Here is a 24,730-nt window from a genome sequence, read left to right on the forward strand (position 1 = left end):
ACTTAACATTTCTATAGTTGAGGGGCCTCTCCCATATCAATACCGCTTTGGTGGTGCACGCAAGCCCCAGGTAGCTGGCTCATCCCTCCAGAGGAATGCTGCTTTCCCACAGGAAGTAGGCCAGGGCAGGCTGCCTATGCAGGAGAAAAAGCACTGACTCACTGCCTCTCAATTCTCAGCCCTCCTTTTTCAACTGGCAGACAAAAACAGACAGAGTACCGAACAGGGCATTTAATGAGTACTGGTGCTGGTACCTTCTTAACCAATCTAGTAGTAGGATTTTTGTTTTTTAAACTCCATGGTATAATCAAGGTATGGTAAAGGATCCTAAGTTTAACCAGGACAGCCAAATAGTTATGCCGTGGTGGTCATTTAAACCGGAGCGGAGCTGAGGGGAGGCCAAGGAACATTACCAACTTCTATAGTATTTTTTCATATTTTTTAACATATAAAATATGTTAAACATATTTAACATATTTAACATATAAAATATGTTAAATTTGTAATCCTTTGCAATTTTTCTATTTTGGGCTCATGGTCTTTAGGGCATGTTGTCTATCTCTGGGCTTTGCAGTTTACTTTTAGAAAACAATGAAATATCCATCCTTTTGAACAATTTAGAAAGAGCAAGCCATCAGGCTCTCTTTGCACCTGAAGTCCCTGGAATTATTCCACAACTCCAGTGATTAGCAGTCGCCTTCTTTCACCTTTGACCTATATTTCTCCTCCTTCCTTATTAAATAGTTGGAAATATGGTCACTTTAAGTAAATGCTAAGGTTCTCTGCTCCTAGTTCTAATTCATTTAATCGGAAATAAATTTTTTATTTTGACAGTAAGAATTTTCTACTAAAAAATAAGTGCATATTATATTTGTTAATCTTCATGTTGAGTTTTCTGCATCAGGATTTTTGCATAAAGTAAACAATCACATCCTGAGAAACTGGAGATATTTTGGCTTACATATAGCAAAATCTGCTTTACAATTTATTGACAAGAAGCTTCTCTATTGTTCAGTATCTTATTTTTGACACCCAGACTAGATTTGCCCAGACTATCTGAAATGTCCCCTGAAATTCACTGTATTATGTTCTTTTTTCTTGTTTTTTAATAATTTTTTCCAGTTTTATTGAGACAAGTTGACAAATTTGTAGTTTATAAATAAAAGTGTATTAAATTTAAAGTACACATCATAATTTGATATACATATATTTTGTGATATGATTACCACAATCAAGTTAATTGGTTGTGGTAATCGTATCACAAAGTACACATCCATCACCTCATGCAGTCACCCTTTTTTGGGGGGCGGTGGTTAGAATGCCTAAGATCTACTCTTTTAGCAAATTTTAATTATACAATGCAACATTATCAACAACAGTCACCATGCTACACATCAAATCCTCAAAACTTATTCTTCTAATAACTGAAAGTTTTTCCCATTTTATCAACCTCTCCCCATTTCTCCCACTCCCCAGCCCCTGGGAACAACCTTTTTTTTTTTTTCCCCCAGATTCCACACATAAATGATACCATGCAGTGTTTGTCTTTCTCTACCTGGTTTATTTCACTTAACATAATGGATAAATACCGAGAAATAAATTTGAGATTGCTGTATCACATGGTAGTTCTACTTTTTATTTCTTGAGGAACTTCCATACTGTTTTTCATAATGGTTGTACCAATTTACACTCCTACCAACAGTATGCAAGGGTTTCCCTTTTCTCCACATCCTCCTCAGCAGTTTTTCAATCTTTTGGTTTTTAATAATTGACATTCTAACAGATTCAAAGTTATACCTCATCGTGCTTTTGATTTGCATTTCCCTGATGATTAGTGATGTTGAGCACCTTTTCATGTACCTGTTGGTCATTTGTATGTCTTCTTTGGAAAAAAACATTTATTCAGGTCCTTTGCCCATTTTTTAATTGTGTTATTTGTTTCTTTGCTTTTGAGTTGTATGAGCTCTTTATGTATTTTGGATATTTAACTCCTCATTAGGTATGTGGTTTTAAAACATTTTCTCTCATTCCATAGGTTGCCTTTTTATTTTGTTGATGGTTTCCTTTGCTGTATAGAGCTCTCTAGTTTGTTGTAGTTGTACTTGTTTATTTTCAGTTTTGTTGCCTTTGCTTTGGTTTCAAATCCAAAAAATCAATGCCAAGACTAATGTCAGGGAGGTTATTCCCTACATTTTCTTCTAAAAGTTTTATAGTTTCAGGTTTTACATTCACGTGTTTAATCCACTTTGAGTTGATTTTTTGTGAATGGTATAAGATAAGGGTATGATTTCATTGGAGTTGATTTCTGAAGTTTTATCTTAATCTTCTGTTTGGAACATATTCCCTTGTTTTTTCTGAGATAGAAGTTAAGACACTGGAAAAATAAAATACATTTGTATTTAAATACTCTATACAAATCATCAACTATTAGGTAAGAGAAACAGATATTGTCCAACCTTTTTGTTTTCATATGATAAAACTAAGGTTCAGAAACAGAGTCATAACAGCCTTTTCTCCAGGCTTCTAAGCAAACATTTCTTGCATTATATTATGCCTCCCATGGAATTATTGCTCAATTGTATTCTGAATTATAACTTTTTGAGTTGTAGCACTTTTATTACAATATGGCTAAATGGATCATGAAAAGAGTTCCTTCCTACTTGGTCCATTTGCCTAAAAGTTGTAAATGAAGCTCAAGAAATAAAAGTGATTGCTAAAAGATAGAAAGTAGCTCTAGAAGCAAAAGCCTTGGGTAGAGCTTAGGGGCATACTTATATTAAGGGGCAGAACAGGAAAAAACAAAACAAACAAAACACACGAGCCTACAAAAGAGACAGAGAAATTGTCTTTAGAGTTTAAGAAACGAATCAGTGACCATTAGCTGGAGTTAGAAGTCATTCAACATCGGCGGGTGAGGAAAGGGGGGTCAAGGAAGAGAAGTGAGAAAAACAAGTATAAAGAAGATTGAAGGGAAAAGAAGAAAAAAGGCGGGGAGGAGAAAGGGAAAGACCCAACGGTAGCTAACAAAATGGTGCTAAGAAAACATTAAAAAATACAAAGGGCTTGATTGTTTATCTATGTATAAAAAAACAGATTGCAAATGTAAGTTACAAAAGAGATTATTAATGAAATGAGGTCCTAGAGGAGGCAAGAGGAAATGAAATTGACACCCTGGAAGAGGGATTGATGTTTCTTTGGGACAGATGGGAAGAAGAGGCAGGATGGAGAAGATGAGCTGTGAAGAAGCTTTCACTACAGAGCCTGGGTCTCAGTAAGTTACTAGATGAGGATATCTGCCAAAAGGGAGGAGAAGGTACAGGGGATGGCAAACATTTGAAACAATAATTCCCAGGTTTTTGAAGCAGTTGCTCCTTGCTTGAGCCAGACAGCTTCATGGTGAGAGTCCCACATACGAGGTAGTGGGAGAGAAGGGAGGGAACATGAAGTTCCACTATCCACATAGATAAAGTCAAGGGAATGAGAAGCACTCTGCTTTCCCAGCACTTATACACCAATTTATTGCAATCAGTGTGCCAAAGATGTGACTTTGACAAAATTATGATGGTCTCAGACACTCCTAAGAAAACCACACCCCTTGTTACACTGGTGCACACCCATGGCAGGACAGTGAAGGAAGTAAATACGAGTGGGTGGAAAGGTAAGGAAAAGGCTACAATCCAGACCCCATGCCATGCCTCCCTACCTTGGTGCTTTCGTGTCTATGTAAAACAGGGTTTCCCATGCAGAATATGTCTGGGAAGGTGGATGGATGGCTTTTGAAGATCAGAGTGAATGTGAATTAGAAACTGCTAAACCAATAAACATCTTACAGGTTTAACTTTTTTTTTTTTTTTTTTTTTAAATGAGTCCATCATAAAACCAACCACTGAGTCCTTTGAAAATTCAGACCAGCTTGGTCAAAAGTTAACTAAATTTTCAAAGTATTGTCTGGAAGGAAAAAGAGCATGAGCTGCTTTCAAAAAATCCTGAATGTTGGAGGAGCTTTTGCCAAGAGAGTGTTTGAAGATTTTTCTAAAATTTGAGTTTAAAATGCAGTCTTTCACAAACTGTGTTACGTTTAAGTCCTGGGGTAGCACCAGCCTATAGTTGTTATAATTCTTTATGGAACATAACTTCACAGCTGGTGAGCATTTTATTTATATCAGCTAAAATGTTTTAGCCCCATCTAATTTTCAGCCATGGAAAAAAGCATTATTGAGGAGTTTTAACTGTCATTCTTGGCAACAATACATACAAATTCTGACTTTCTGTTATACTAAAGAAGATAATTTTAGACCATAATAGAGAAAATTTAAACTGGGCTGGATTCCCGCTGAAGCAGAAGAGGACATGTGTTTCAATCTGAGAGGATTAACTGAGGTCCTCATCACTTTAAGAGTTTTTTGAGAAAAAAAGAAATATGTTGTGTGAATATAGAAACATTACGAGCTTTGGAGCATTGGATCTTTGAAAAATAAGGCACACAAGAACTCTCTTTTAGTTTCTTCTCCATCCCTTAAGCTTCCTACAACTAAAGTTCTTTTCTTTCCAGAAAATTATTCCACATCACCTCTGGAACTGTTTGTGGATAAGCTCAGACGTATGAACATAATGCGGCCCCAGGTCACTTACCTTCACACTGTTACCTCCTACCCTTTTGCCTCATGAACTTCTCATTGTTCCTGTGACAGAGATAGCTAACTGTCCACCAACATTTGTTCAGCTCTTCCACATAATAGAGTGGTTTCTGGAAAATGGCTGCCCAACCCAGGATTACATTTCCCAGCTATCCTTCTTTCTAAGCAGAGAAACATGACTACTTCTCACCTCTGAAATGTGAGCAAATGCTGCATGGCATTTATGTTCAAGGAAGATAAGTGGTAATGCCAGATAAATAGATGTGCCTTCTCCATCTTGTTTTTCTCATCCTTCAATTGGATGCAGGACACTCTGAGACCCTAGGTGACTGTACAGCCACAAGATGTGAGAGGCCTGGGTCCCTGAATTACCATGTGGAGGAAAGCCAGCGGCCATCCAGGAACATTCATATTGGGCATTTACATGAGTGAAAAATAAAATTATAGTGTGTGACCGTACTAAAGCTTGGGGGCTTACTTGTTATATCAGCTAGCATTACCTTAACTCATACAGGTCAGGCAGTCTCCTTTCTCTTACCCCTTTTAATGTGTTTCCTTGGCTTGGAACGCTATTGTCCTTTATTCTATGTGCCAGATATTGTTTGGAAAAACAATACAAGTGAGCAAAATAGAGAACCTATTTTCCTGGAGCGTGAAGTATAATGAACTACAACTTATCCTTCAAGGGAAAGCTTAGTGTCACTTGCCTGTAATTTTTCCTGATCTGCCTTGTTATTCACCCCTTAAGCAAAAATAATTTTCCCCTTATTTGTGGACTAGTAGAAATCAGGATCACTAACAAGTTATACAACTCCAGGTGGCAGTCTCCTAGATGAAAATAGTACAAGTCTAGACATATGGACCTAAAATTATTTGCTTATACATTTCATCTTCTGCATTGTGGTCTCAGACAGATCAGGGACTGTGTCCTTTTGGTTCTTGTCAATGTAGTTTCAAGCATGATAAAGAGTAAGTGTTTCTGGAATTGAATTACATTTTATCAACTATTCTTTTTCAAGAAGGGTTTTATGAGGAATGTTTTTTTTTTCTCCTTCCTGGTTCTGAGGTACAAATACTGATGTTATAAAAAGTAGCAGATTGAAGTTGTGCTGAATATAGTTCCATTGTTAGAATGGTGCTTGATACACAAACATCCAATCCTCTTATTCCTCCCAAGGCACAGTACCATTTTTCAGAACTGGATATCAGCCAGTAACTCTTCATCAGATCCCAGGCATAGGTACCTTTTCTGTTTTCAGCAGATTTCTTCAGGGTTGCCATTCTTAGACAACCATTTATTAAGTAATACAAAAAAGAATCAAACAAAATTGTTGTTCCATAATACATTATGTATCATTTCAATTTACAATAAGTTTCTGAACTCTCATAATCCCCTTGACATGGACAAAAGGTACATCAGAAGCTTAGCAACGGGGTAGGTGACTGTATAGGAGAGAGCTGAGAATAGGCAGACTGGGGTTAGGCGATGAAACTGGTGGGTCCAGGATTGGTTCGTGCCTTGTGCGCTGAGCTATCGGGATAAGTTTGGGCCACCCACAACCCTGAACTGGAGTAATGAGGTTAGAAAATAATTGTTTTACTGATTTAATAAGTATTTACTTAATAAGTAATTTAATTAATATTTCTTTACGTATAGCTCACATTTATTTCAATGTTTAATATTAGAAGAGTTTTTGGTCTTTATTTAGAAGTTTGGTGATATTTTTGTGATCAGAAATATGCCCCAGGAAATGATCTCTGGTTTATATCAACTAGCCTGTGGTAAAATTGGTTTCATTATATGTCGTTGCATTAGTCAGTTTCCAAGAACCTATCCATGATGTTAAGTGAGGACTTATTGTATGTCTAAAACCTATCATGTCAGCTTTCCATGGCTTATTCCCAGACCTGCTCTTCCCGAAGTGTTTAACTCAACAAATAGCACCACATCTACCCAGGTGTCCAAACAAGGAACTATTTGCAAATCTTCTTTGTCCCTCACTGCTCAATTAATTACCAAGTAATCACCATGTTCCAATGAATCGCCGTGTTCCCCTAGTCCTATCTCCTTAAGAAGGAGCTGTCCTCTAGCACGTCTTCCCTATTCCCACCACTACTGCCTCTGTTCAGACATTACCATTTCTCATCTGCATCACTGCAGCAGTCTCTTATCTGCTCTTTCTGCTTCCACTTTCACTCCACTGTGTACTGTCCTGCACATGGAAGCTGGACCGATCTTCCTGTAGCACAAATCTAATGACATCAGTCTCTTTCTGTGCCCTGACACTGTATTAAAATGTACCCAGGACAAGACTGCTATTGAAAAGATAGTTTGCTACTCAATTCCTAAGAAGAGGGAGCATGCCCCAGCCTACAGAACCACACAGGAAATGCCTGTGTTGGTTGAAGACAGAAGAGGTGAGGAGAAAGCATAGGCCATAGACTATGGGGATTTTTGCAGGAATGAATGAGTGAGGCAGGGTAGGTATAAGTAAGCTTATGATTGACCTGATTGAATAATTTTGGTGGGCTCTAGGCTATAAGGGTGGTCCCTATTTGTCAGGTACATGGCTGTGAGTTGATTTAGGGCAGGGAGAATATTTGCTTGATGTGTGAGAGTTTGATAAAAGACATGGTTGGGGTATGGGCTCTGGTTGGTTGGTTGACGTATCAAGGTGAGCTTGTTGTTTGCTATCTCTAGAAGTTAGCTAACCCTGGGAGGGGCAGTCCCTCCTAGGGATCCACAAGGCCCCTAAGATGTCAAAGCATAGGAAATAAGAAACATGATTAATACACACACCCTCCCATATAAACACACACACACACACACACACACACACACACACACACACACACACACACACACTCACTCCCAAACACTTAAATGGGCATAGGCAATGGGAAGCAAGGGAAGGATTTTTTTTTAATTAAAGTTTATTGAGGTGACAATTGTTAGTAAAGTTACATAGATTTCAGGTGTACAATTCTGTATTACATCATCTATAAATCCCATTGTGTGTTCACCACCCAGAGTCAGTTCTCCTTCCATCACCATATATTTGATCCCTTTTACCCTCATCTACCATCCCTCCTCCCCCCTTACCCTCTGGTAACCACTAAACTATCGCCTGTGTCTATGAGTTTTTGTTTCTCATTTGTTTGTCTTGATCTTTCGTTGTTTTTGGTTTATATGCCACATATCAGTGAAATCATATGGTTCTCTGCTTTTTCTGTCTGACTTATTTCACTTAGCATTATAATCTCAAGATCCATTCATCTTGTCACAAATGGTCCTATTTCATCTTTTCTTCCCGCTGGATACTATTCCATTGTGTATATATACCACAACTTCTTTATCCAATCATCTATCGAAGGACATTTTGGTTGTTTCCAAGTCTTGGCCACCGTAAATAAAGCTGCAATGAACATTGGAGCACACGTGTCTTTATGGATAAATGTTTTCAGATTTTTTGGGTAGATACCCAGGAGAGGGATTGCTGGGTCATATGGTAATTCTATTCGTAATTTTTTGAGGTATCTCCACACTGCCTTCCATAGAGGATGCACCAGTCTGCATTCCCACCAGCAGTATGAGGCTTCCTTTTTCTCCACAGCCTCTCCAACACTTGTTACTATTTGTCTTGTTGATGACAGCCATTCTAACTGGGGTGAGGTGATATCTCATTGCGGTTTTTATTTGCATTTCTGATGATTATTGATGCTGAGCATTTTTTCATATGTCTATTTGCCATTTGTATGTCCTCTTTGGAGAAATGTCTCTTCAGGTCCTCTGCCCATTTTTCAATTGGGTTGTTTGTTTTTGTTGTTGTTGTTGAGTTGCATGAGTACCTTGTATATTTTGGATATTAGCCTCTTATCAGAGGCACTGTTTGCAAAAATGTTCTCCCATTCAGTTGGTTGCCTCTTTATTTTGTCGATGGTTTCTTTTGCTGTGCAGAAGCTTTTAAGTTTAATATAGTCCCATTCATTTATTTTAGCTTTTACTTCCCTTGCCTTTGGAGTCAAATTCATAAAATGCTCTTTGAACCTAAGGTCCATAAGTTTAGTACCCATGTTTTCTTCTATGCAGTTTATTGTTTCAGGTCTTATGCTTAAGTCTTTGATCCATTTTGAATTAATTTTGGTACATGGTGACAGACAGCAGTCCAGTTCCGTTCTTTTGCACGTGGCTTTCCAATTCTGACAGCACCATTTATTGAAGAGGCTGTCTTTTCTCCATTGTATGTTTTTGGCTTCTTTGTCAAAAATTATCTGTCCATATTTAGGTGGTTTTATTTCTGGGTTCTCAATTCTATTCCATTGGTCTATGTGTCTGTTTTTCTGCCAATACCATGCTGTTTTGATTATTGTTGCCCTGTAGTACAAGTTAAAGTCAGGGAGTATGATACCTCCAGCATTGTTCTTTTTTCTTAGGATTGCTTTGGCCATTCAAGATCTTTTTTGGTTCCATACAAATCTGATGATTTTTTGTTCCATTTCTTTAAAAAATGCCATTGGGATTTCGATGGGGATTGCGTTAAATCTGTATATTGCTTTGGGTAATACGGCCATTTTAACTAGGTTGATTCTTCCAATCCATGAGCACAGAATGTTTTTCCATTTCTTTGTGTATTCTTCAATTTCTTTTAAAAATGTCTTACAGTTTTCAGCATATATGTCTTTCACATCCTTGGTTAAGTTTATTCCTAGGTATATTATTTTTGTTGTTGTTGCAATTGCAAAAGGAATCTTTTTTTCTTTTTCTGAGATTTCATTTTTAGTATATAGGAATGCAATGGACTTTTGTATGTTGATTTTGTAGCTGGCAACTTTACTGTACTCGTTTATTGTTTCTAATAGCTTTTTGGTGGAGTCTCTAGGGTTTTCTATATATAGCATCATGTCATCTGCAAAGAGTGATAATTTAACTGCTTCATTCCCAATTTGGATGCCTTTTATTTCTTTGTCTGGCCTGATTGCTCTGGCAAGGACTTCCAACACTGTGTTGAAAAGTAGAGGTGATAGGGGACAGCCCTGTCGTGTTCCTCAAATAGAGCAAGGGGCTTCAATTTTTCACCATTAATTATGATATTAGCTGAGGGTTTGTCATGTATGGCCTTTATTATGTTAAGGTGTTTTCCTTCTACATCTATTTTATTAAGTGTTTTAATCATAAATGGATGTTGTATCTTGTCAAACACTTGTTCTGCATCTATTGATATAATCATATGATTTTTGTCCTTTGTTTATGTGATGTATCACATTGATGGATTTGCATATGTTGAACCATCCTTGTGCCCCTGGGATGAACCCCACTTGATTGTGATGAATAACCTTTTTAATTTATTGTTGCATTCGATTTGCTAGAATTTTGTTTAGGATTTTTGCATCTTTATTCATCAGAGATATTGGTCTGTAGTTTTCTTTTTTTGTGTTGTCCTTACCAGGTTTTGGTATCAGGGTAATGTTGGCCTCACGAAATGAGTTAGGGAGTATTGTCTCTTCTTCAGTTTTTTGGAAGAGTTTGAGTAGGACAGGTATCAGATCCTCTTTGAAGGATTGATAGAATTCACTAGTGAAGCCATCTGGTCCCGGACTTTTGTTTTGGGGAAGGTTTTGGGTGACTTATTCAATTTCCTTACTGGTGATCCATCTATTTAGATTTTCCAATTCTCATGATTCCGCCTAGAAAGGCTATATGTTCTAAGAACTTGTCCATTTCTTCTAGATTATTGAATTTGGTGGCATATAGTCCTTCATAGTATTCTTGGATGATTCTTTGTATTTCTGTGGCATCCGTGATAACTTCCACTCTTTCATTTCTGATTTTGTTTATTAGTGTCTTTTCTCTTTTTATCTTAGTGATTCTAGCCAAGGGTTTGTCAATTTTATTAATCTTTCAAAGAATCAGCTCTATGTCACATTAATTTTTTCTATTGTCTTTTTGTTTTCTATTTCATTTAGTTCTGTTCTGATTTTTATTATTTCCTTTCTTTTGCTGACCTTGGGTTTCATTTCTTCCTCTTGTTCTTTAAGGTGTAATGTGAGGTTATTTATTTGGGATTTTTCTCGTTTCTTGAGATAGTCCTGTAATGATATAAATTTCCCTCTTAAAACTGCTTTCCCTGCATCCCCAAAATTTTGGTAGGATGTATTTGAATTCTCATTTGTTTCGATGTATCTTTTGATCTCTCCTCTTATTTCTCCTTTGACCTGGTCTTTCTTTAAAAGTATGTTGTTTAATCTCCACGTATTTGTGGTTTTTCCTGCTTTCTTTTTGCAGTTGATATCCAATTTCAAAGGCTTGTGATCAGAGAATATGCTTGATATGATTTCAATCTCTTAAATTTGCTGAGGCTAGTTTTATGTCCCAATATATTGTCTATCCTTGAGAATGTTCCATGTACACTAGATAAAAATGTATAGTGTGATGTTTTAGGATGAAGTGCTCCATAAATGTCAATTATGTCCATTTTATCTAATGTGTCATTTAGGGCTGCTATTTATTTATTTTCTGTTTGGATGATCTATCCATAGCTGTCAATGCTGTATTTAGGTCCCCTACTATATTGTGTTTTGGTCAATTTCTCCCTTTAGTTCTGTTAGTAGTTGCTTGATATATTTTGGTGCTCCCTGATTGGGGGCATAATATTGATGACTGTTATGTCGTTTTGTTGTATAGTCCCCCATATCATTGTGAAATGTCCGTCTTTGTCTCTTGTTTCATCTGATATCAGTATGATAACACTTGATATTCTCAGGATACCATTGGCTTGGAGTGTCAATTTCTACCCTTTCACGTTGAGTCTGTTTGTCCTTGTAGCTGAGATGTGTCTCTTGGAGGCAGCATATGGTTGGGTTTCGTTTTTTTATCCAATCTGCTACTCTGTGCCTTTTTATTGGTGAGTTCAGTCCATTTACTCTTAGGGTGATTATTGATATGTGAGGATTTCCTATCATTCTATCTTTAGTTTTCTGGTAAGACTGTGTCTCCATTGTTTCTTTGCCTTTTTGTTGTTGTCTATTATTTCTGTGTGGTGGTATTCTATGATTTTTCTCTCTGTTTCTTCTTTCATTACGTTATATATTTCAGTTCTGGATTTTTTTTTTTTTTTGAGTGGTTACCATTAAGTTTATGTAAAAGAAAGTTTGATGTTTAGAGTATTCCATTTTCTTCAGCATTCTTACTTTCTCCATTCCCATTTTTCGGTTCAGGCCTTTATTCTCCCTCTTTTATGTTTTGGTTGTCACAAATTATCCCTATTGATGCTGGTCGAATAGCCTCCTTTAGTATTTCTTGTAATGCTGGTCGTGTATTAGAAAATTTCCTCAGCTTCTGTAAGTCTGGAAAGGTCTTTATTCCTCCTTCATATCTATAGGATATCTTTGCTGGATATATTATTCTTGGCTCATAATTTCTCTTTCAATAATTTAAAATTTGGTTTCACTCCCTCCTGGCTTGTAGAGTTTCTGCGGAAAAATCTGATGATATTCTAATGAGCTTTCCGTTGTAGGTTACCATCTTCTTTTCCTTGGCTGCCTTGAGAATTCTTTCTTTGTCATTGATTTTTGACAGCTTCAATACAATGTGCCTTGGAGAAGGCCTGTTTGGATTGAGGTAATTAGGTGTTCTATTTGCTTCTTCGATTCAAGGATCCAGTTCTTCCCATAAGTTTGGGAAGTTCTCATCAACTATTTGTTTGAATATAGTCTCTGTTCCTTTCTCTCTTTCTTTTCCTTCTGTATGCCCTTTAGACTTATATTGCTCTTTCTGATTGAGTCAGAAAGTTCTTGTAGAGTTCTTTCATTTCTTTTAAGTCTCAAGTCTCTTTCTTCTTGCATCCATGTCATTTCCAGATTTCTATCCTTGATGTCACTGATTCTTTCCTCCATCTGATCAACTCTACTTCCTAAGCTGGCTATTTCATTCTTCATTTCTTGTATTGAGTACTTAATCTCCAGAAATTCTATTTGTTTCTTTTTTTAAAATTTCAATGTCTTTGGTGAAATGTTCATTTTGTTCTTTGATTGTGTTGCTGAGTTCATTAAACTGCCTGTCTGTGTTTTCTTGCATCTCATTGAGTTTTTTCAGAACTGCAATCTTGAATTCTGTCATTTAAGTCACATATTTCCATATCTTTAAGTCATTTTCTGGAGACTTTTCACTTTCTTTCTGAGCTGTCTTGTTGCCTTGGTTATTCATAGCCATTAATGACTTATTATTTATCTTCCTAGACATCTACAGGAGTGGGTTCTGCAACAGGTTGATAAAAAGAGGTCTTTCTTTTGTTTTACAGTAGGTGTTGGGAGAATGTTTTATTTTCTCTGACTACAGCCTTTTATTCTCTCTCACACTGTAGTGTTATGTTTTCTCTGCACTATTCAGGCTTCTCACACAGTGGGGGTATTCCCTGGAAGGTGGGTTTCTCCTCTGTGAACAGTTCACCTGGGTCATACTGAACCACCTCCGTGGGGGGATGTGGAGAGCTTCTGAGTTCCAAAGGTCTTCCTGCACCAGATTCAGAGCCTGTGTGTTTCAGCAGCTCTGTTTCCTCCTGCAGTGATCTGTCCAGATAGGTGGGGATGGGGCCCAGAGCAATGGCGGGGACCACCACCACAGCCAGTCCTGCTTCCATAGCTCCCTCCCCTTTGTTGGCACTAGTTGGGCTGCGAGTCTGTGTCTGTGGACCACAGTTCTCAGAACTGCAAATATCTTTTGTCTGACACTGCTACTATTCCACTTCTAGCACTGGGCAGGTGTGGGCAGGGCAAGCTCTGGGAGGGTAGGGAGGGGGCAGCTAGGCTCAGTGCCTAAGTCTTTCTTTCTTTGCTTGGCAGTGAGGGCTTAAACTACTGTTTTCAACTTTCTTCCCTCAGTCTTTGCTCCAAGGTCTCTGCCATGAGCGTTGGGTTCAATCGTGTTATATTTTGACCCCTCAGCCCTGTGGTCCATAAGCAAAGCCCTAGCAGTTCTTGCCTCTCACGCAGCTGCAGTAGTTCCGGGATGCAGCGAGCTCGGAGCACCGAGCTAGTCTGCATCCTGCGCCTGGGCAGCCCCGTCTCAGCACTTCTCCCTTCTCTCCTCCCCTGCTCGCACAATTTGCCCACCTTTAGGTGATTTCAGTGGTGTGCATCTTAGTTTTGCCTGTCTGCTGTGCAGGGAGTCCTTTGTGGAGTTACAGTTGTTCAATTTGTTGTAAATTCCAGGGGAGATTTCAAGAGGCTCACCTCATGCCACCCTTTGTATGACATCACTTCAGGAAGGATTTTAAGTAAGAGAATGGCAAGATCAATTTGCTACTTTGTGCCTTTGGAATAAAGTCGGGCTTCTTCTAATATTTCTAATCTCATCCATTTATCATTCCCTCTTTCCACTATGTATTCTGTATGTTTCCGCAAGTATGCTGTGCTCTCTCTTGCCTATGAGACCCTGCACATACAGTTGTCCCCTTTGCCTGAAATGCCCCTTTCATCCTTCTTCATTGGTTAACACCAGAGTTTCCTTCCAGACTGAGCTCAGATGTCTTCTTTCCCTGAAAACCTCAGCTACCCACAGTGCTGCACTAATTACCCTCTATGTTTTCCCACATCACCCTGCACATCCTGAACTGCAGTGACCTGCTGTTTGTCTGTCTGCTAAACTTGGTGAAAACTTTGCAGACGTGGAATGTGCCTTAATTATCTCTCAATCTCCAGGGCCTGGTCCAGATAGCAAGCACCCTTTAATGTTTGAGTAATTTATAAGTGAACAAATGATTGATTAGGGAAATACAATGGAAACTAAAGACATGACAACAGAGAGCCACCTTCTCTATAAAGCCTTTTATTTGATCCCAAGCAAAATGTGGGTATCCTAACTTAGAGATTTTCCCTGCATGTATCTCCATTGGAACAATGACCACATCATATGTCACATGGTCTCTTTGTGGTTGTCTCTTTGAAAAGCCATAAACTCTTAGAGAGTAGGAGTCTTGTGGTTTGTTTTTAAATTTCTAATACTGCTGAGCAGATAGCAAAAATTCAATAAATAACTGTAATCAATTGAAAATTAAAAATTAAATAAGCTCCGGATACTATTCCAAAGACTTTTAAATATTCCAGAGAGAAATGGTGTTTTATCTAAACCATTCTCATAAACATAGTTCAACATCTTCCTAGTTCAAAGCCAACACTTCCAGTTTCCATTTCTAAAACGATACACAACACATAGGAAACAACCAGAGATATTAATAATAAAGGCATAGAAGACACCATTTATGCTTGTTGTTTTCAGAGTCTAATCTTCTTCTTTCACGTGCCAACTAATTAAGACTATTAGATGACTAATGTCTCTAATTGTTCAGCTATCTCAATATGCCATCCTATTTTAATTCCTATGTACTTCTCAAATTTTCAAAAATCTTAACTTACATAGATGTTCTAAACCAAAGAGGCAGAAATTAGTTTCCTATTAAGAGAGCTATAAAATATTGCTGATAGGAAAATTGAAATAAAAAACAGGAAAAAAATAAACCATGATTTAAGCACCAAACTTGTGAGCTTTGGGAAAAAATGTTTGGATCCCAGTTAGGACAAAAGAAAGAAGAAAGCAAGCAGATTCTAAAAATGCAACCTATTCCTGCTTGAATGTCCTGTCTGTGAATGGTCAGTATAGGGTTCCTATAATGTGAATACATTAACATGACAGCTGTAACTGAGAATTTTACCTCAATTAAAAAATAATAATAGAGATAAACGTATAAGAGTAAGTCTAAATTGGTCTCACTCTAAATGAATAGCTCTTTCAAGCTTCAGGATTTAGTGCTTCTTTAGTTAAATATAGACCAGACCTTGGCCATTTGCCCAACTGAAGGGGAAGGTGACAGTGAGATATATATGGCTTATGAACTGGCCACTATTTCTTGGCTGACCTTCCATACTGCTGAAAGATGCGCTTTCTCCACAGTGATCACCCTAAGTCTCAACTGACTGACCATCTCTGACATCATGGAGTATTGCTCTCATGTGGTTGTTTGCCTTCCCTTTGCTTCGGGTTTATCTTCCTAGCTCTAAGCCCAAATGCCTTAAAGTCCTCAACCTCTTCTTACTAAATGATGTGGCTGCATACATCCAGCAAATTAAACTAAATGTCTCATTCTTTGGAACATACTTCCCTCCCGTTTGACATTAACATACAACTAACAAAAATAGCTCTGAAGTTTGGTTCTAGCCAAGAGAACTGGTAAAAGATGAGAATCCCTTTTTACATTAGCATTTTAGTGGTTGTTCGTGCCAATATCCATTTATTGTGTGCCTGTTATATACTATTAAGTGCAAGATAGGAAGATAGTTTCAGTAAAATATGATGGGCATATAGTAAATTTGTTTTTCTAAACAAATAGAAGGGGGCCGGTGGAGAGGGAGCACACAGGAGGCTTATTGGGCCCCTCAGAGGGGTGGCGAGGCTTCATGGAGGAGAGCATGACTTGCTGCGGTATCACAGAGGGATTTGGTATTAGCCGGGTAGAGAGGAATGGGGGTGGGTTCCAACCAATGAGAACAGTGTAGACAGTGTCATGTGCAAAGACAGAAAGCCTGAAATCATCTGGTATCCCAAACAGAAGATACCTTTTTTCCAATTCATTTTTCCAGCCTTGGGGGAAAAAACCAAAAAAGCCTTATTGGGTATAATCTCTTTGCTTACCAATTTTTTATAAAGATGAGAGTGAATTAATATTAATATAGAATTTTTACGTGTGCCAGTTATTGAGCTAGATATATAATTTATAAGTATTTTATTTAACTGTCAAAAAGAAAAAACACAAAAATTGAAAATCCATTCTCCCGAACAGTAAACTAAAGTTCACCGAGGCTAACTCGGTTGTCTAAAGTAACGCAGCCTCTGAGTGACAGCCTGGATTCCGTCTGCGGTTTAGGTATGAGAACCCAGAGCGCATGCTTGTCCTGCACCAAGTGGCTTGCACACTGAGTACAGGAGCAGTTGAGAGGAAACAGTCATCTTTCAGGGAGCAAAGACATAAATAAGATTCCCAAGCACTTTGAAGTAATTAATGTAACTCTGGATCACTGTTAGTGACTATCTCCTGAAGAGTCACTACACATGATATGGAAATGTGTCCTTTGACCTCCCAAAAGGTAAGACTTTGGGTCCTCATCCCCAATCTGCTATGACCTAAAGGTGGCTCAGTTTAAACACTAGAACTGCCTTGAGCTTACACATACATTATCTGATATGATTTTCACCACTAGGCTGTGAGGTTGACAAAGTGGGCATTAATTTTATCATTATCACTAGTTTACAAATAGAGAATCTGGAGCCCGTGGAGAGTGTCTGTTTTGCTCGTGTCGCATGTTACAGTGAACACATGGTTACTCCAGGAACAGACCCAGATCAGGCCACCCAATGGGAGGAACCAAGGTCATTATTGAGAAGACAAAATTTAAGCTTCTGCTCTGCTGGCAGGGCAGAGCAATTGAAGAAAAGAGAAGAAAGCACTCCAGTTGCTCTCACCAAATCCTGAACATTTAGAGCTGGAAAGAACTTAAGGCCTTATGTACTGCAATCAGCTTTTGTGACAGCCAGACAACTGGCCAGAGAGGTCAGTGTGAGACACACAGCCTGTAACATATCTGCAAACATTGGAAGCCAATAGGAGTGTTGGGCACAGTGGCCCAGCACTGATGGGATGGGATTCATAGCATGTTTCAGCTTGTTGCACGTCTCAACATTGATTGTTGAGTAGTGTTCCAGGGTGCGGATGTACCAAAGTTGGTTTAACCATTCACCTGCTGAAGGTGAATTACAGACTTCCTGCAGGAACTCAGGCATCCCTTGCTTTCAGGGTTTAGAGACAGTATTTTTAATGGAGCAGTGTCAGAAACATCTTCCTAAGCAGAACGTGGCAGCACCAACAGGGCAAGATTTTCTGGGGTTTAGGTAACCTCTGTCAGACCTAGGAAAAAATGTGGTAGAAGCCCATCCACGAGACTCCAGCAGGAGCATCATCCCAAGGACGGGAAATAAAAATTTGTCAGTTTCTTTAATTATCCAAAATAGTGTTTTCATGTATGTATTATCCCCTGCCCTTTATGACCCAAATATTAGCCCAAGAACAAGTCAAATTAGGCATTTTCCACTGAAATGTGCAATGTAAAAAGAGTCCTGATTTGTGAAATAGAGAAGGGTGAGTTTGCATTAGCCAGTGTTGACATTCACAATGCCCTGTGATCCCCACTGTGACAGCCATGTGATAATAACATCTTCAAGACAAATTAAGAAACTGCAACCATTCAGGGAAGTTGAGGTGAAGGAAAGGACTTAGAAGATCATCTAAAGAAAATGGAAGGGCTAAGAAATAATTGGGATTGTTTTTTGATATCAGCAAATATTTAAACCTAGAAAGGAGGAAAGACTTGTTCTCTGTAAGAAGATAGTCTTTATTTTAATGATCAATAAATAATTTCTGTCAGAGTGAAACCTACCACGTAGTCTCTAATAAAAAGTAAAAACTCATTGAGGTTGGAATAAAATTATTTATTTTCTTTCTCATTTCATTGTATGTACAGACCTCTGAATTCTTTGTAGAAAGCAAGGTTATTATATATATTACATATATGTAAATGACAATATACTGTTTACATAAGAAATATACTTTGTCTTGGGATTTTGTTTTTGTTTTGTTCTTCATCTTCCAAGAACGATACCTAGAATAGCAGGACAATTAAGGAAAATCTTTACCAAACAAACAATTCAAAAATATATCTGAAAACATAAGGGAGTGAACCTTTATGGAAAAGAACTAAGCAAGTTAATTGAGCCTGATATGCCCTAACGCCAGTTGGGAGGGAACATGTTGCTTGCTTTTAGCACCATTCACAGGTAGTAGTAAGTGCTCGCCCACCTAACGGTGCTACTTTGTAGAAAGGCAGCCTTGGACAGTCTCTGACTCTACTCATAGCTCTGTAATGACAATGTCTAGACAGGCAGGCAAGGGGTCGCAGCCAGAGTCCATTTTAGCTAGACTTGTGTATCAAGCTGTTTTGTTTCAGTGCTCTTGCTTCTTCATTCCTTTTCTCAAGACATCCCCCTGCGGCTCTTTAGGGATGTACAACACTGATTGTCCTGCATCAGACCTGATGAAAGCTCCCAATCATTTTCTGCTTTCTTCTCCTTATCTTGTATCTGAGTGACTTAGAATCCTTTGCTCCAATAGGTAACTATAGGTTGCTTGATTCAATTAAAATACAAGGCCAGTTAATATATTTCATCTTTGAGGCAAGATATTGAATGCCGCAAACCAGGTAAAATATTCATATCTCCAAAAGTTAATTGATAGCAAGAGAAAGCTGCAGCTTCAGTCATCACACTGGGCCAGCTTTCTTCTCATCCATCCTGAGTCACAATGGATACCTCACTCCCAGATAATGGACAGTGGCATTTACTGGGATTTACAATGGTGTGGATCCTAGACAGTGCATTTGTTTTCAAAGGAAAACGACTTAAGAACTTAAGGCAGCTTCTACCTAGTAGAGCGGCCTGTATAAATGATGAAGTACATGATTTCCTATGCTTTGGATTCTGATTAAATACAAATCCTTCAGGAAGGAATAAGGATTATTAAACTCAAAATACATTAGAAGTTGATACCTCCAGCCTCATTCTTTTTTCTTAGGATTGCTTGGACTATTTGAGATCTTTTGTGATTCCATAAAAAAACTGATGATTTTTTTTTTGTTCTATTTCTTTAAAAAGTACTATTGGTATTCTAATGGGGATTGCATTAAATCTGTATATTGCTTTGGGTAATACAGCCATTTTAACTATATTGATTCCTCTAATCTATGAACACAGAGTATCTTTCCATTTCTTTGTGTCTTCTATAACTTCTTTTCATAATGTCTTATAGTTTTCAACGTATAGGTCCTTCATATCCTTTGTTAAGTTTATTCCTAAGTATTTTATTCTTTTTGTTGTAATTCCATAAGGAATTGTTTTTTTCATTTCTTTTTCTGAAATTTCATTGTTAGTACATGGGACCACAATGGATTTTTGCACATTGATTTTGTATCCTGCAACTTTACTGTATTTGTTTATTATTTCTAATAGTTTTTTGTGGAATCTTTACGGTTTTCTATATAAAGAATCATGTCATCTGCAAAAAGTGACAATTTAACTTTTTTATTTCCAATTTGGATGCCTTTTATTTCTTTCTTTTGCCTGACTGCTCTGGCTAGGACTTCTAATACTATGTTCAATAACAGTGGTGACAGGCAACATTCCTGTCTTTTTCCTGAATTTAGAGGAAAAGCTTTCAGTTTTTTACCATTAAGTATGATATTAGCTGAGGGTTTGTTGTATATGGCCTTTGTTATGTTGAGGTAATTTCCTTCATACAGCCTGACTTCAAAATATACTACAAAATGACAATAATCAAAACAGCCTGGTATTGACAGAAAAACAGACACACAGACCAATGAAATAGAATTCAGAACCCAGAAATAAACCCATATATATATACACGTATATATATAAATCCATATATATATATATATACACATACATGTATATTATATATATATGTATATATATATATAAACCCATATATATATATAAACCCATATATGCATATATTTATATATATAAACCCATATATGCATATATATATATGCAGACAATTTTCAACAAAGGAGCCTCTTCAATAAGTGATGCTGCGAAAATTAAAAAGCTGCATGGAAAAGAAAGAAACTAGATTGCTATCTGTCACCATATACTGAAATTAACTCAAAATCGATCAAAGGCTTAAACCTAAGACCTGAAGCAATTAATTGCATAGAAGAAAGCATAGGTAGTAAACTTATGGGCCTTAGGTTCAAAGAGGATTTTATGAGTTTGATCTGAAAGGCAAGGGAAGTAAAACAATAAATTAATGGGACTAAAAAGCTTCTGTACAGCCAAAGAAACCATCAATGAAACAAAGAGGCAACTGACTGAATGGGAGAAGATATTTGCAAACAACATCACTAGTAATGGGTTAATATCCAAAAAATATAAAAAACTCATAAAACTCAACAACAACAACAAAAAAGCAATCCAGTTAAAAAATGGGCAGAGGACCTGACCAGATACTTCTCCCAAGAAGACATACAACGACCAACAGATATATGAAAAGATGATCAACCTCAAATCAAAACCACAATGAGACACAACCTCACACCTGTTAGAATGTTGTTATCAAGAAGACAAGTAATAACAAGTGTTGGAGAGGAACACTTATACACTGCTGGTGGGGATGTAAATTGGTACAACCACTATGGAAAACAGTATAGAGGTTCCTCAAAAAATTAAAAATAGAATTACCATATGACCCAGCAGTCCCTCTTCTGGGTATCTACCAAAAAAAATCTGAAAATATTTATCTGTAAAGATACATGTACCTCTATGTTCATTGCAGCATTATTCACATGGCCAAGACATGGAAACAACCAAAGTGTCTTTTGATAGATGATTGGATGAAGAATATGTGGTACATATACACAATGGAATATTACTTGGCCATAAGAAAACATGAAATACTGCCATTTGTGATAACATGAATAGATCTTGAGATTATCATGCTAAGTGAAATAAATCAGAAAAAGTTGAGAAGCATATGATTTCGCTTATATGTTGGATATAAAACTGAAAGCAACAAAAGAACAAAACAAACAAACAAACAAAAACTCTTAGACACAGACAACAGTTTAGTGTTACCAGAGGGTATGTGGGGAGGAGGAGAGGTAGAAGAGGGAAAGGGGGATCAAATATATGGTAATAGAAGGAGAATTGACTTTGAGTGGCGAAAACACAATGCAGTATGTAGATGATATATTACAGAATTGTACACTTGAAACCTATATAATTTTACTAATCAATGTCATCCCAATAAATTTAATTAAAAAAATAAAAATAAAATAAATTTCCATAAAGCAAAAAATTATAAACAAAGTCAAAAGACAAATGACAATTGTGAACAAAATTATTGGTGACTTGTATCACTGGCAAAGAATTATTACACTTATTACATATAATGAAGACTGGTATTGATAAGTTAAAGAGACTAATAAAAGAGTATAAAATCAAGGGCCATATCAGGTTAGTTAGCAAAAAAGAAACATATCCCCCAAAATACGAAAAAATGATAAATTTCACTCATAAGAGAAATGTAAATTAAAAGTAAACAGAGATGCAATTTTTCACTGATTATATTTGCGAAAATCCAATCCCATCTGTTGGCATTGCTGTAGAGAAATAATCAGTCTTATACATTAGTGAGAGAGGTGCAAAATACTACATCTATAGAAGAGGATCTAGTAATACCTACCAAAATTAAAGATTTATTTATCTTTGAATCAGAATCCCACTTCTATATCTTGCCCACAGATATACCTATATGCGTGCTAAATGATGTGTGTACCAGGATGTTTGTTACACTAATGAAGCTAATGCAACAAAACAGCAATAAAAACAAAAACACCAGAGTTAATGGGCATTCATTAAAATGACTATGGGGAAGGGGTACTCCAGTGAAACTGGTGAAGTACAGACCTCCAAAAATTCTCTCCTGCATAAAAGCAATGATTAGTGAGAGAGGGGTTTTTTTCAATAATTTCATGTAATTATCACAACCATTATCATGGTTACAAATGATTACAGTTTATAGAGTACTTCCCAGTGAATTACCACATTTAATCATTACAATAGGCACTAAGATACATAGTGTGTGAATAAAGATGGAACAGTCCCAGAACCTGCTTCGAAAGCATTTGCAGTATACTAGGTGAGGATGACATCATAGCCAGAGGGTCACAAACAGTTCCTGTAAATGGCCATTAGTGAATATTTTTATTAGTTTCAGATGTACAAAACAATGTAATAGACATTTATCATGTATATTCCTCACACAGTGATAACCCCCTCCCCCCATCCACTATCCCTCTGACATCGCACACAGCCATTACATTTCCACTGTCTCTATTCCTAATGCTGTACTCCACTTGATATATATATATAGTTGTACTTGACATTCATTATTGTTCAGCTTCAGCTTCATGTGTACAATGCAGTGATCAGGCATCTACACCATCCCTGAGCTGGTCTCCCTAATGAGACAAGTGTCCATCGGATACCCTACAAAATCTTTACAACATTATTGGTTACATTCCCCAATTGACATTCATATCCCCTTGGCAATCTTGTGGTTACCAGTTGTGCTTTCTAATCCCCTCACCTTCCCCCTTATCCCCACCTCCTCTTCTATCTAGCAACCCTCAGTTTTTCCTCTATATCTGTGAGACTGTTTTTGATTAGTTCATTCATTTATTCTTTTCTTTAGATTCCACATATAAGTCAGATCATATGGTATTTGTCTTTCTCTGACTGATTTATTTCACTTAACAAAATGTTCTCTAGGTCCATCCATATTGTTGCAAATGGTAAGATTTCATTCTTCTTTAAGGCTGCGTAATACTCCATTGTATAAATGTACCACAGTTTCTTAATCCAGTTGTCTACCGATGGGCATTTCAGTTGTTTCCATGTCTTGGCTATTGTGTATAGAGCTGCAATAAACATGGGGGGGGGGCATAAATTTTTTTGAATTAGTGTTTTGGATTTCTCCAGATAGATACCTAGGAGTGGAATTGCAGGGTCATAAGGTAGTTCCATTTTCAGATTTTTGAGATACCTCCATATTGTTTTCCATAGTGGCTGCACCAATCTGCAGTCCTACCAACAATGCACAAGGGTTCCCTTTTCTCCACATCCCCGCCAGCACTTGTTGTTTGTTGACTTAGTGATGATAGCCATTTTGACTGGGGTGAGGTGGTATCTCATTGTGGTTTTTATTTGCATTTCTCTAATGATTAGTGAGGTTGAGCATTTTTTCATCTGTCTGTTTGCCATCTGTCTGTCCTTTTAAGAAAAATGTCTCTTCATGTCCTGTGCCCATTTTTTAATTGAGTTGTTTGTTTTTTTAGAATTGAGTGAGTTTTTTATAAATTTGGGATATTAACCCCTTGTCGGATATATCATTGGCAAATATCTTCTTCCATTCAGTAGGATCTCTTTTTGTTTCATTGATAGTTTCCTTTGCTGTGAAATCACTTTTTAGTTTGATGTAATCCCACATGTTTATTTTTCCTCTTACTTCCCTTGCCCGAAGGGATATAGCAGTAAAAATCTTACTCCGGGTAATGTCTGTAAACTTTCTTCCTATATTTTATTATATGAGTTTTATGATTTCAGATCTTACATTTAAATCTTTAATTCATTTTGAATTTATTCTTGTATATGGTGTAAGGAGATGGTCCAGCTTCATTTTTTTTTTTACATGTGTCTGTCCAGTTTTCCCAGTACCATTTATTGAATAGACTGTCTTTACCCCACCATAAATTCTTGCTTCCATTGTCATAGAGTAAAAGACCATATAGGCATGGATTTATTTCTGGGCTCTCTATTCTGTTCCATTTATCTATGTGTCTGTTTTTATGCCAGTACCGTGCTGTTTTGATTACTGTAGCTTTGTAGTATAATTTGATGTCAGGTATCATTATACCTCCCAGTTTGTATCTTTTATGGTTCCATACAAATTTTAGGATTATATGTTCTATTTCTGTGAAAAATGTCCTTGGTAGTTTGATAGGAATTGGGTTGAATCTGTATGTTGCCTTAGGCAGTATGGACATTTTAACGATATTAATTCTTCCTATCCATAAGTATGGTGTGCGTTTCCATCTATTTGTATTTTCTTTAATTTCTCTCTACAGTGTCTTATAATTTTCTGACTACAGATATTTTACTTCTTTGATTAAATTTATTCCCAGATATTTTATAGTCTTTGAAGCAATTGTAAATGGGATTGCTTTCTTAATTTCTCCTTTTGATATTTTATTATTGGTATATACAAATGCAACTGATTTCTGAATCCTAATTTTGTATCTTGCTACTTTACTAATTCATTTATCAGTTCTAATAGTTTATTGGTGGAATCTTTAGCGTTCTCTATAATATAGTATCATGTCATCTGCATATAATGACAATTTTACTTCCTCCTACC

This window comes from Rhinolophus ferrumequinum, chromosome 3 (assembly GCF_004115265.2).
Source record: "Rhinolophus ferrumequinum isolate MPI-CBG mRhiFer1 chromosome 3, mRhiFer1_v1.p, whole genome shotgun sequence".
NCBI classification, from domain to species: Eukaryota; Metazoa; Chordata; class Mammalia; order Chiroptera; family Rhinolophidae; genus Rhinolophus; species Rhinolophus ferrumequinum.